The sequence below is a fragment of the Prionailurus viverrinus genome, chromosome F1 (assembly GCF_022837055.1).
Source record: "Prionailurus viverrinus isolate Anna chromosome F1, UM_Priviv_1.0, whole genome shotgun sequence".
Taxonomy (NCBI): Eukaryota; Metazoa; Chordata; class Mammalia; order Carnivora; family Felidae; genus Prionailurus; species Prionailurus viverrinus.
The window spans coordinates 3,639,016-3,651,853 of NC_062577.1; the positions used below are offsets into that span (position 1 = coordinate 3,639,016).

Sequence of the window (12,838 nt, forward strand, 5' to 3'; positions counted from 1 at the left end):
GTTATGTATGTTTGTTGCTTTGGAATTAGATCATGAATTCTAGTTATTTTCCTGTGTTCAGTGACTTTCTGTGGCTCAAGTGTCCTGAAAGACTACACGTAACGTCCAGAGAGGGCTTCAGCTGCTATGAGACTTAGCTAAGACGGAGAAGGACAATATGAATGAAAAGATGTTCATTCGTGTTCAGGAATATAGAAGGGAGAGAAAATCTGACAAGAAAATAAGAGCGAGATTGTGGAGGGCTTTAAGCATCCCAGTTTTGTGGCATCAGATTGGTGACATCCGTTCCTTACATATTCTCATGTGTTACTAACACAAACACTTGACCTACACTTTAAGAGAGACAGCTTTGAAAAAGACAATTCATACTAATCACTATTGCAACAGACTCTCTTGCTACTTACACCTCGATTTAAAAACTATGCTCTTTTGGAAATTGCTCTATTCATTAATTAGAGCTGTAGATTTAACATGGTTATTTCAGAAACCAACTGTGGGAGAGACTGGCTGGCTGTTCATCAAAACTATTCCTCCTTCCCCTCCTCCTCCTCCTCCTCCTTTTTTATTTTTTTCTATCCTGGGCTAGACTCTGTTTCATGGCCTGCCTTATAGGTAGGTGGCTCCGGAGAGTTCTGACCACTCTTTCCCCTTTTCTGCCTGTTTGGTGTCTTGATTATGCACTGAATGTATCGAAACTCTAACATGGAAGAAACATGGGCCCCCAGCATTTTTAAGAATAAATGTATAAAGGAGACTTGCTTGCATTCAGAAACTTAACATGGATGAGAAATACACTTGTGTGCCAGGATAGATTTCTGTATTTATTTGTGATAGCAGCTAGTGTTATGTTAATGAACATATTCCCATTGAGGATAACGGAATTTTAGCCTGCTGTCTACTCACCACGTTTTAGATACCATCTGATATTTCATCACATTCAATTCTCATAATAAGCTGTTGAAGCAGTTGTAATTGTCACTTCACAAATGAAGAAATTAAGGCTTAGGAAAGTTAAGCAACTTGCTGGACACATAAATTCTTCTGAGACAGGATTTGAACACAGGTCTGCAAGTCTCCAAAGTGCATTCATGATCTTGCCAATAAGCCATCCCGGAGGCAAGTATTGTATAAACTGGACATAGGGGACAGATTTTTCATTTGTTCATTCATGCACTCATTAATTTATTCAACAAACACTTACTCTGTGCGTACTTTGTGCCATTTCCATTTCCGATCCTAGACACTGGAGACAAGATACCCTTTTTATGCAGAGAAGTGGTAGCTGCTGTCCTGAAATATTAAATGTACTTCCAGTTTAAGTAACTCCCTTTAAATGGCGGAAATACTAAGAAATAGCTCTCAGTATCTAATTTAGTCATTGGTGGTCAAGAAGAGCAAAGACTTTTCTTTTTTTTTTTTTTTTTTTTTAATTTTTTTTTTCAACGTTTATTTATTTTTGGGACAGAGAGAGACAGAGCATGAATGGGGGAGGGGCAGAGAGAGAGGGAGACACAGAATCAGAAACAGGCTCCAGGCTCTGAGCCATCAGCCCACAGCCTGACGCGGGGCTCGAACTCACGGACCGCGAGATCGTGACCTGGCTGAAGTCGGACGCTTAACCGACTGCGCCACCCAGGCGCCCCAAGACTTTTCTTTTTTAAAAAAATTTTTTTTGTAATGTTTATTTCTCAGAAAGAGAGAGAGAGAGAGAGAGAGAGAGAGAGAAAGAGAGAGACAGAGCACAAGTGGGGGAGGGGCAGAGAGAGAGGGAGACACAGAAACCGAAGCAGTCTCCAGGCTCTGAGCTGTCTGCACAGAGCCCGAGGCGGGGCTTGACCTCACAAACCGCAAGATCATGACCTGAGCCAAAGTGGGACGCTTAACAAACGAGCCACCCAGGCTTTTTCTTTTTAATTTTTTTTAATGTTTATTTATTTTTGAGACAGAGAGAGACAGAGCATGAACGGGGGAGGGTCAGAGAGAGAGGGAGACACAGAATCTGAAACAGGCTCCAGGCTCTGAGCTGTCAGCACAGAGCCCGACGCGGGGCTCGAACTCAGGGACCATGAGACCATGACCTGAGCCGAAATCGGACGCTTAACGACTGAGCCACCCAGGCGCCCCTAGATTTTTCTTAAGATGCCTAAGTTACTACTACTGAGAGATGTTACCTGAGAATATCTGGCTTAGTACAGAAGGAGGGCTTTCTCTCCGAAATTGAAGAGGGACATTCATTCCCATGGACAAACCGTGCTCTGCTCCTGGTATGATTGCCATGTGAGGACAATGAAGAGGAGAAATCTAGCATACGCTCCGCATGGAGTACCATCACACTGTTAATTGTCAGATTCTGCCAATTTCATGATGGCACAGTATGGGGGAAAGAACAATGCTATTTAAATAGTTCTATAATAATTCTATTATAAAAGCTGACATGATTTTATTATAGAAATTTATGAAACTACTATAGAAGAGCAAAGTAGAGCAGAAATAAAAGTTTCTAATTTTTCAAAAAAAAAAAAAAAGCCTGGAGTATGTAGTTCACTGTAGTTTATACAATACTTAATTTTAGGGTGTAACCCACCTAAGATTTACTATAATATGGTGAGACTAGATGAAATAGTTCGAGGCAGTTTGGCTTGCAAAACAAATTTGGTTCTCACAAAAATGTTGATGTTAAAATCAAAAAACAAATGAAAATTAAAATTGATAAGAGATATTAGTAATTCAGAACACCGCAACTCTCACAGTTAAATATTTGTAAGAGCTTTGGAGACACTTTTTAGGGCTGGTATCATAAGGGATTATTTTCTTCAACATGAGAAGTGGGTTGGGTTACTATAGAACAAAATTCTGACCCAATATTGTGTCTTACAGGAAGAAATCTCTAACAGAATCATTTTGCAGATGGGGACTGTTAGAGGTCTGATAATTATGGCAATAAATGGCGTCCATTTTACACCCTGTAAACTGGATTAAGGATCAGTCTATTATCTATTAATCAGTTCTTGATGTGTTGGGAAACATGGGGAAAATTGAGGACTTTTTTCCGTGGGGTGGATTGCGTATCTTAAAAAGGCAAATTTTATTCTAGAATCGTCGGGGAAAGGTTTCCCTCGCAAACGGAGAAAATTGGCCCACCTTCCCCCTTTTTCTTCTTCTTACGTTTTAGACTCTTGTCCACACATAGTATACAAGAAGGACTACCCTCACAATGTTGTCTGGCCATGGAAAAGCAGAGAAGGAAGTGCACGTCAGGAGGAATCCTTCAAACCAGAAGCACTAGTAAGAATCTTGCACTGGGAGAAGCAGGTACATCAAGAAGGCTAGAACCACGTGGTGAAACAATACGGATTTTTCAAAGTGTTCCAGAGGCGACAGAACATGGTGTCAGAAAAAATAAACTTCCTTTGTAACTTTATGGACTGTTGCATGGGAAACTATGGCCATCTTGCAAAACTGGTGTCTCCACTGCAAATATTCTCAGGAGCCATGAAGTTCAAAGGAAAGAAATGGTATCTTCTTCGTAGTGAATGCAGTACATCATGGCTTCCCCAAAGTCAACGAAAACTAGTATCCCTAAAAAGGGTGTCATTTTAAGAGTGAATTCGGATGCCAGGGCCAGCTGTCCTCCCGGTGCGGTCACGACTGCGGCCCGGAGCGCGGGGCCGGCTCTCCCGAGAGGTGTTCTCGGCCGGGCGGCCAGGTCTCCAGGGAGGGTCGGGCGCTCGGGACCGAGCACCCGGGCGCCGAGGGTGGGGTCTGCTCGCCGCCCGCTCCCGGCACCCGGGCTCCCCTCCGCACCGGGCACCGCCCACCTCCCCGGGGCGGCAGCGGCGGCGGCGGCGGGGGGCAGCAGGCAGCGGGCCTCGGGGGCCGCCGCGGGCCACGAGGGCGCGGGGAGAGCCAAAACTTCCCGCCCAGGAGCGCCGGCCCCCGCTGCCGGCTCCGCCGGGCTGGGGGGATGTTCTCGCGAGAGGAGAGGGGGCGCGGGGCGCCGCGGCTTTGGGGGGCGCGGGGAAGCCTGCGGACGAGGGCGCGGCAGGGAGGGGAGCAGAGGCGGCGGGCAGGGCCGGGGACGCGGGGAAGCCGCTCCCGCCAGTCGCCGAGAGCCAGCCCCTGACGTCAGGAGTTTTCCTCAAAGTCAACAACAAGCCCCGCGGCGGCGGCGGCGGCGGCGGCGGCGGCGGCGAGAAGCGATCGGCGGCGGCGGCGGCCGGGGAGGGAGAAAGGAGGGGGCGGGGAGGCGGCGGGGTCCCCGGGCGAGGCGCGGCCCCCGAGAGGAGGCCGCAGACCCCCGACCCGCGCCGGGCGCGCCCCAGGGCCCGGAGCCTCCGCCCGCCGCCGCCTAGCCGGCGTGACCCGGCCCCCGCCCGAGCGGTGTTTTCTGGTGATGAATTGAATTTGTAGCCGATATCCGATTCCCATGTAGAGTCTCCGCCTCCTCCTCCCCCCCGCCGCCGCCCTCCCTCCGCCCTCCCCTCCCGCCGCCGCCGCCGCCGCCTCCCGCTCCAGCTCCGCGGCCCGGCCCGGCCGGCTCCCTCCTCCCTCCCCTGCAGCCTTCGCCTGCCCTCCCGCCGGCCGCACCGGGCTCCAGGGGGGCCAGAGGCTCTGCGGGGTGGGGGGAGGACAGGAGGGGAGGAGGAGGGAGGGGGGACCCCCGAGTCGCCCCCTCTCCTCCCCCCGCCCCCCCGGCTCCATCCTCCGCCGCCGCCCGAGCAGCTGCGGGGCCGCCGCCGCCGCCTTTGCAGGTAACAGCCACCGCCCCCCCTCCCCCCGCTCGCCCCCTCCCCGCCTGGCCTCCGCTCTCTCCGGGCCCCCGGCCCCGGGCCTCCTTCGGGCTGGGGGGGGGGAGGCGGGGGCGTCTGGGTTGTCACCGCGCCGGGGGCGTGGGCGGGTGCCGGGTCACCAGAGGCTCGGGTGTGGGTGGGGAGGCCGGGGGATGCCCGGCGCCGCTGACACCGGCACCCCCTCACTTTCCGGGGGAAGCTGGGGGGCGGCGGCGGCGCGCGCGGGGGGCCGGGGAGGGTGTTCCCGGCCTAGCGGTATCGGCCGCGTCTGCGCTGCCCCGGCCCTGGCGCCTCCAGTCCCTGCGCAGCGCCCGCTCCCCGCCGGCCCCGGCCGCGCGGCGTGAGGAGGGGGCGCCGCCCGGGCGGGGGCGGCGGGCTTATATAACGCGGGGAGCGCCCGTGCCGGCGTGTTTGGGTTGGGGGGAGGGGGCCGTCTGCCGCGCTCCCCGGCGCGGGGGCTGTCTGCGCGCGCTGGGTGGGGTGCGGGCGAGGATGCACCGGCGTCCCCCGGGGTCTCCTTCCTCCCCACCCTCCCCTGCTGCCGGCGCGCAGGAAGAGACGGCCCTGAGGGGGAGGTGGGGGTGTGTGTGGGAGGTGGGTAACGTGCTCGTCTGTGTTTTTAATAGTAGTGGGGTTTTAATCCGCTTGGGAGTTGTGTGCTAAGAATAGAAATGTGCGGAAGATGCTGGGTTTGGCGGATCCAGTGATGCTGTCGCTGCCGGCGGCGGCGGCGGCGGCGGCTCTGGCTGCAAGTAAACAAACCAGCCTCTTCCTCGTCCACCTCCTCCTCCTGCGCATCGGTCTGCATCAGCCATGATGCTGGCTGGGCCCTCGGAGCCCAAAGTTGAAGCCTGGCTGGTCGCGGTGCTCCCCCTGATTCCCAGGCGGGGGTCACTCCCTGTTCGGGATTACCCGGGGATCTTCGTTTAGGCTGGATTGAGTCTCTTTGGGGCCAGGTCTTCAATACCGATATTTACTGTTTATCTTCTGAAAGCTGAGGAAAGGCTTAACCATGAGGGTAGGGTAGGTAGGATGTTCCCATTTCTTGCATCAAGAGAACGTTATGAAAATAAAACCCAACTCATTTCACCAGTGTGGTAATTGGTTGAGAGCCCAGTAGTTTGTAATAGATGACGTTTCAAATAGAAAATCAACAGCGAGACCTACGTGTCTATATTGATTAAGTAGTACTGTCAATAAAGTGTTTATGCTTTATTAGTTCACCTTGTAGCTAAAAGATGTGAAATGATGACTTTTGGCAGTTAATATCTTGCCAACTGCCTCAAGTCTTCAAGCTAGGTATGTGTTCCATATTTGGTAAGGCATGGTCATTTTATATCTTTTAGTAGACTGTAAATTACTAGAAAACCCCTGGGTTTTGTCTTTGGTGGAAACTCATTAAATTAGGTTATACGTTGTTAGGAAATAACTGGAAAAGCCAAAGCTTTAAGAGTCCTGTAAACATGGTTTAGGAAAGTTTGTTTTCAGAACTTCAGTATCATAGCAAAATACGTGTAAATGAATGTGAATATTCCAGGAGGTGGTTGTCTAAAACACACATCCATTCAAGAAGTGCTTGTCTAAAACATGAAAATACTTCTTATTAAGATATCCAATTTTGAGTAAATGGCCAGCTTTCTAAGGTGAATGCCCAATAATTTGGGCGATCTGTATCAGGACTGTAGATTTTTTTTTTACCTTTGCCAACACATGATCTTGACTTTCCAAGTTTACCAAGGACACTGTATTTGAAGACCTGCTTTTTGTTTTTTTCTCACTAGGGTTGACCCCAATATCTTTAATTGGCTTGAGCTTCTAATTTTAAAGTGAGGGAGTGCATGTATCACATGAATGAGACAACACTGGAATTTAGATGAATGTAGAGTTACAGTTTTCAGTTGTATGTTTGTGGTATGTGTTTGTAGTAGTAAGGTTTCCTACAGCATTTAAAAAATATCTAAAGTAATCCTATAAAAAAAACCCCAAAAACTTAGGAAACTATTATTTGCATCCATTTTACCCCCTACACTTAGTCTTTCTGTAATGATTACTTTAGTGAGTTGTTTTCCAACTTAAAAATTTTTGGTTTGACATTGCCTCCTAGTTTAAGTTGTGTGTGTGAAGGTACTTAAGGGTTCAGCTTTGGACTTTTTGGTCCATGTAATTTTATAGCTGTAAAATATTTTAAATAAGATTTCATTCATTCCTCCAACAAATTATTAGAGTGTGAACTGTGTTGCTAGGGGGGCTCGTTTGATTATGAACTTTTCTTATTTACATTTCATTTAGAAGATTACTACCATTAGAAAGAGAATTTGTTTTCAGAATCATTGTAAATCTAAACATGTTTTGGTTAAACATATCCTAGGACAAATGTACTTAGCATAATGGAGTCTTGTGCAAAGTAGGGATTTAAGATTTTTTTAAGCCCTAGGTTTTGATTTAAACATATGAGGGATTTTATTTCTTAAAAATTTCAGTGGAAATTTCCAACTATTTGGGTTTCTTTTAAAAAGAGGAACCTGTTTTACAAATTGATTTTGTGGAAGTTTACAGTTGGCTTAAATTTTGCATATTTTTGTGAAAAGATAACTACACTTTCTTTTCATCACTTTCTTTTCACTTTCTTTTATCACTTTCTTTAATCTTCACACTTTTCAGTTCAAGAATTCACCCTTGAGAAGATAAGGCAATTATTGTTAAGGACATGTTAATTGGATTTTTAGCATGATTGGATAGGATCTTGTCTGTATAATGTGATTAAGTTTGAAGCATTAAAAAATATTTGATTTACAAGACTTTGTATTTGAATAAGATAAGAGGCAGGACAGAAAAGTAAACCATTTCATTTGTTTTGAGCAAGTCAGTCTTAATTTGACTCGTAGTTTTGTTTTTCTCAATATATGTTAGTGCACATAATGAATTTTTGTAGATTTGTGTTAGAATGTGTAAGTCATTCCAAGTTGGTCAGTTTTTGACTCCAGATTTTCAGGAGTGTGCATTGTTTTTCTAAATCCTGGTTTCGGACAGCGTGCGCTTCTCTGTAGTCACCTGGAGGTTAGCCCTGGGTCACAACATGATGTTAACTGAAAACTTTATCACTGTCTTTCACGTATGACAGATAGAGTTAGGTTAGGTTTAGAGTCAGTGCTGCTGGTGCCTTGGTGAGAACTTGCTACGTGCCGGGCGCTGTTCCGTGTGTCCGCTTGTTTAGGCTTCACGACAGCCCCTGCTACACTTTTGAAAGTGGTTTTCGTAAGAGAAAACACATACTAGTCCGGTATGATGAAAATCCATTTCAGTGGAACTCTCCTTGTTCTGAAACACTTTTTTCCTTCATTTTTTTCCTAAGTTGCTGGTACCTGTCCTTAGACTTCATGGTGACATACTCAACTTTGATAACGCTTACAGTACAGTAATTTCCACTGAAATCGTGTTAATATAGTAAAACAAAGTATACCGATAGATCCATAACATTCTCTCTCGCATATGTTATATCAGAGGCCAGGTTAAATGCTACAGATGTTTACATATAATACCATAGCACCGTAAACACATTTCCTTTGTCAGGTGATTGTGAAATAGTTGTTGATAGATAATATATGTTTTTTGACCTGTAGATTTGCTTTTTGGTTGTCTTCTCAATATCGTCTTGATATTCATTCATCACCAGCAGCAGCCAGTTCACATTTTGTAAATGGGTATATTTTGCTAATCTTCCGAGGAAAAAGTAAAATGACTTACCAGAAGAAATCTCTAGAAGATGTTCAAGTGAGGAATTTTCTCTCTTGTGTTAATTACGAAAGCCTCTGACTCTGGGAGACTGGGGATGGGATGGGGAGGAAGATGGTCTTTTGCCAGTATTGGAGTTCAGTCCAGTTTTTGTTTAAGTGGAATTTGGTGTTTGATCTTCCCAGCTACATAGGAGCCTTTTGAAGACGGGAACTGTGTATAATCATGATAGTGTCACCTAAGATGCCATCTGTAAGCCAGGTGGATACTCAGTGGATTTGAACTTCAAGAATCCTAACTCGTAGCTCTGGAAGAGCTGTGAAGCTGTTTATGTTCATCTAATGCTACACTTTTATTTTAATGGCCAAGAAAACGGAAGCACAGAGAATTAAAGGACCTCATATAGCATCACCCTGGGTGGGGCAGAGTTGGGAACAGGGACCCCAGTTTCTGGGCCTGCCCAGTGTTTTCTAATGAGCCATTGTGATGAACTTTGTTATGGGATCCCATACCACGGGGTATGCTCTTAGATCGTTTTTACATATGCAGTGGAAAAGTGTGGCCAGCCATGAAACTGAAATTCTTTCAGTGGCAACCCTCAATCTGTTTCTGTTCTATTATATGTGACTTCACCTATGACAAGCCACACCTCATGCAAGAAATGTGGGGAGATCATTTGTCAATAGCTTATTCTGTGCGTTAGCTGGACCAAAGGAACCCAGTGGGCATTTTCCTAGTTGTTTCAAAGCAGGTTATTAAATGCAGCACCTAGCACAAATTGCTTTTTTATTTGGTCAGTAATGGATGGGTTGGTTGAAATGGCATTCAGATGCCTGAAAAACTGGGGTAAGGAAGAAGGGGAAAACGCTCTACATTTTTGTGCATATATTTAAAAGTTGATGAAGTTGATTTTTAAGAGTTGGCACTTTGAAAGAACTGAAATTTTGTGTGAAAGTTGGAAATCTTGCTGATGCTTCTTCAGGTATTTTCCTCTAGGGTGAGACAGTGAAGGGATCTATACATAGAGTTTTAAGAAAATCCACAAAGTTTGTTATTGTACTCTGCAGAGAGGAAAGGATCCAAGATACATAGTTTGTGTGGCTCGCTTTCCCCATATGATACGTTTTTTTTTTTTTAACAGGATAATGACTCTGAAGTGGGACAGACCTGCTGAGAGTTATTTGAAGTGCAGAGCAAGTTGCCTTGAATTTCCTTTCCATTTCAGTATTTTTCCTTTCCCTGAAATCCTTTAAAAGTTTGGTATGATCTTATGAATTTATTATGGCATATGTTAGTTTCACCTATTTCTTGAAATCAGTAGATAGCATAGAGTTGTTCTATGATTACCCTTGACAATCATTTGTATTTCAGCGTGGTAATATTCTGTTGAATTTGAACATGAGATGTCCTTCATTAATTCAGTTTGGCTAGGCATATCTAAAGAATATAAAAGATTGTGGTGCAGAGCAAGTACGTTCTACATAGTGTTATAGCCAAGCATACAGTTTAGAGAAAGTTGTATTATAGGTAGTATTGTGGCTTTAAACTTAGGAATTAACCTGTGAATCTTGTTCTAATTTGTAAAGAATAAAATTGCTGGCGTGCATTTTAACTTTATGTCAACCTTCTAGTCTTCTGTTGTTATAATTTCCTCTGTGATGCCACAGTTATATTTAGTTTTGAGTTTATTGGAAAACCTTGTGCTCTCCTGGACTTTTGAAAAAGAATTTGATAACAGAAAAAAATGTTGGAGCGATTCACAGATGTTACCCATACTTCTGAGACTTGGCATTGGGTTACTTGGTAGAAGGCGTCGCACAATGAAAGAAGACTGGAATGGCAGGCAGTCACTCTTGGTGCTATCACTTATCTTGTTATGGTAACAGCGAGGAAATAACGTCCTCGGTTTTGATTGGTCACAGTTTTCCTGGGCTCACAATTGTAGTGGAATAGCTGTTGCATAGATTCGTTTTTAGTCAAAATGGGGTAATATATGTGAAAGCACTCTGATAACAAACTGTTGTGTGGAAGAGATTTTTAAATTCTCTGTTTTGCTTCCCTCCCTGTATGCCCAGTACAGTCCTTGTCCGAGCGCATGCAGTCAGTACCTGTTTACGGACTGAATGTGTGCAGGCTGTATGTTTTTTCCTCGAATGGCATTTTATTTATTTATGTTTTTAATTTTGAGAGAGGCAGAGACCCCTCGAGTGGGGGAGGGGCAGAGAGAGAGAGGGAGAGAGGATCCCAAGCAGGCTCAGCGCTGTCAGCGCAGAGCCTGATGTGGGGCTTGAATTCATGAAACCGTGAGATTGTGACCTGAGCCAAAAACAAGAGTTAGATGCTTAATTGACTGAGCCACCCAGGTGCCCCGTGAGTGATATTTTAAAAAGATGTTTGAAGAAGTTTAATTATCGTTTAAGACTGAATGGTGTGTTGCCATAAGTAAACCAGTATCTTTTAAAAGTTGTTATAAATATCATTAAGAGAATATGCCATTCTTTCTCTTTTTTCCTTCCACAATAGATAATTTTGGGGCAGTGTTAATGCTTAATTGTTTGGGAGTTGAAACTTGACTTCATTTCAACAAAAAGTATCCAAGAATGTGGAGCAACGTGCTAGTCCTCACAATTAGCGGACGTCTATAGCAAACGTACTTTAATGAATAAGGAAGAGGATTTCTTGTGATTTTAATTATATTCCATAACATTTGAGTTCAGGTTTGTTTTTAAGATGACTTAATAGCATTCTCTCTGTTGACTTACAATATTAGTTTGCTTAGCGTGTTCTTTATTAGTTATGCAAAGCTGTATCTTCTCTGTTTCATTCATGCACTCTTTGATTCATCCTGTATTTGTTGAGCATCTCTTATGTGCCAGGCACTGTCAGATTGCTTTACTAAATAATAATAATGCTGTTGAATGAGATACAAGATGTGAAAATGTTTTGTAAATTGTGAAGTGATATCCAAATGCAGTTATCAAATTTGCAAATAGTTTTGAATGAAAAGTACCTTTAGTGTAACTGCTTTGTGTGAATTGTAAATTGAATCTGCCAAGAATTTTGTATGATTTTTTTTTTAAGAATAGACAAAATTAGATTATTCAGCAATGAAATATTTAGTGCAACAAGCTTACAAGAAAAAGAAACCAAATTTTGTCTCTTAGAGCTCATTGGGTAGAACACAGTTCTGGAGAAGTTGGGACCGTAGGAGGAGGTGGAGTTCATGTCCAGCTCATTGCTCATCATTTTGCAGAATAATGTTTTTGGCAACACGGAACACTGAGTGGGAGAGTTAGATGACTTGGTTGCAAGAGCCTTGCCACTGTAAGGAAATTAAATCAAAGAATATGGTTTACTGCTTAAGAGTCAGTAGCATTGTGTTTATGCACACGAGATAGCATTTATTTCTAGCCTATTGGTCGTAACTCTGGAGTAGTATATGTTTGAATGTCTTCTAAGTTATTTTCATAGAATGTGTCATTTTAGCTGGGAGTCCCAGGAGCACCTTTAAAGCTGAATATTACGATTACGGGTAGAATTTGGTAACATTTTAAGATGCAAATGGATAAAGCCATTTCTATAATGTGGTTTACTGGTCCTGATGACGATTATAAATTTTGTCCTGTCGATTTAGCATACATTTAAGCAGTTTAATCGAAATGCATAAGCACTGATAAACATTTTTATCACAAAAGCTAGTTTTTTGAAAGTTTCATTATAAAACAAAATTCATTGATTTGGGTTGACCTGGATATTTCTGTATATTGTTTTGTACTGAAGGGGCAGTGCTAGTGGAAAGAACATGTGCCTGGTTCTCTGGTGTCTTGGTTCCCTCAGAAAGCAGCTGTGTGACCTTGGGCAAGTCACTTCATCCATCTGTACTGTTTCCTCAACTATAAAATGAAGGTCCTTTCCTGCTTTGAACTCCCAACAATGAAATGTCAACTTAAAAAGTGCAATGAATTTTGAAAATACTTTTGTTTTTTAGTGTTCTTTGCAAGGGTGTTGTGATGCAGATTATTTTAATGGAAAGGGATATGTTTTATATATGTTTATTGGATATGTATTATTTTTTGGTTATTATTGAATGTTGACCTCTGATCTCTTCTGACCCCTGATCTCTTCCATTTCCAATTCCAAGAATATTGAGATAGGAGGGTTTTTTGTTTTGTTTTGTTTTTAACCCAAATTATATCATTTTGCAGTCAGAAAGCAAGAATGGCTTCAATAGATATGAGGCCCCTTGCTACAAGTATTGCCAAAGAGAAGGTCTGTAGTGCAGCTCTTCTAAAGTCATCGTTTTGCACTAGTGCTCC

General features: G+C 44.2%; 1 protein-coding gene across 4 annotated transcripts in view; it reads left to right on the plus strand.

Annotated features, from left to right (window-relative positions):
- The first annotated feature begins 4,511 nt into the window (after window positions 1-4,511).
- AKT3 (AKT serine/threonine kinase 3) overlaps window positions 4,512-12,838 on the plus strand; it is a 310,747-nt gene continuing 302,420 nt past the window's right edge. For 2 of the 4 annotated variants that reach the window (XM_047840477.1, XM_047840482.1), the window contains exon 1: window positions 4,512-4,751. The gene's annotated coding sequence lies outside the window, so the exon portion shown is untranslated. Of the gene's footprint in view, window positions 4,752-11,221; window positions 11,240-12,838 lie in introns of those variants that run through there. The other 2 variants (XM_047840479.1, XM_047840478.1) reach the window with 2 other exon arrangements.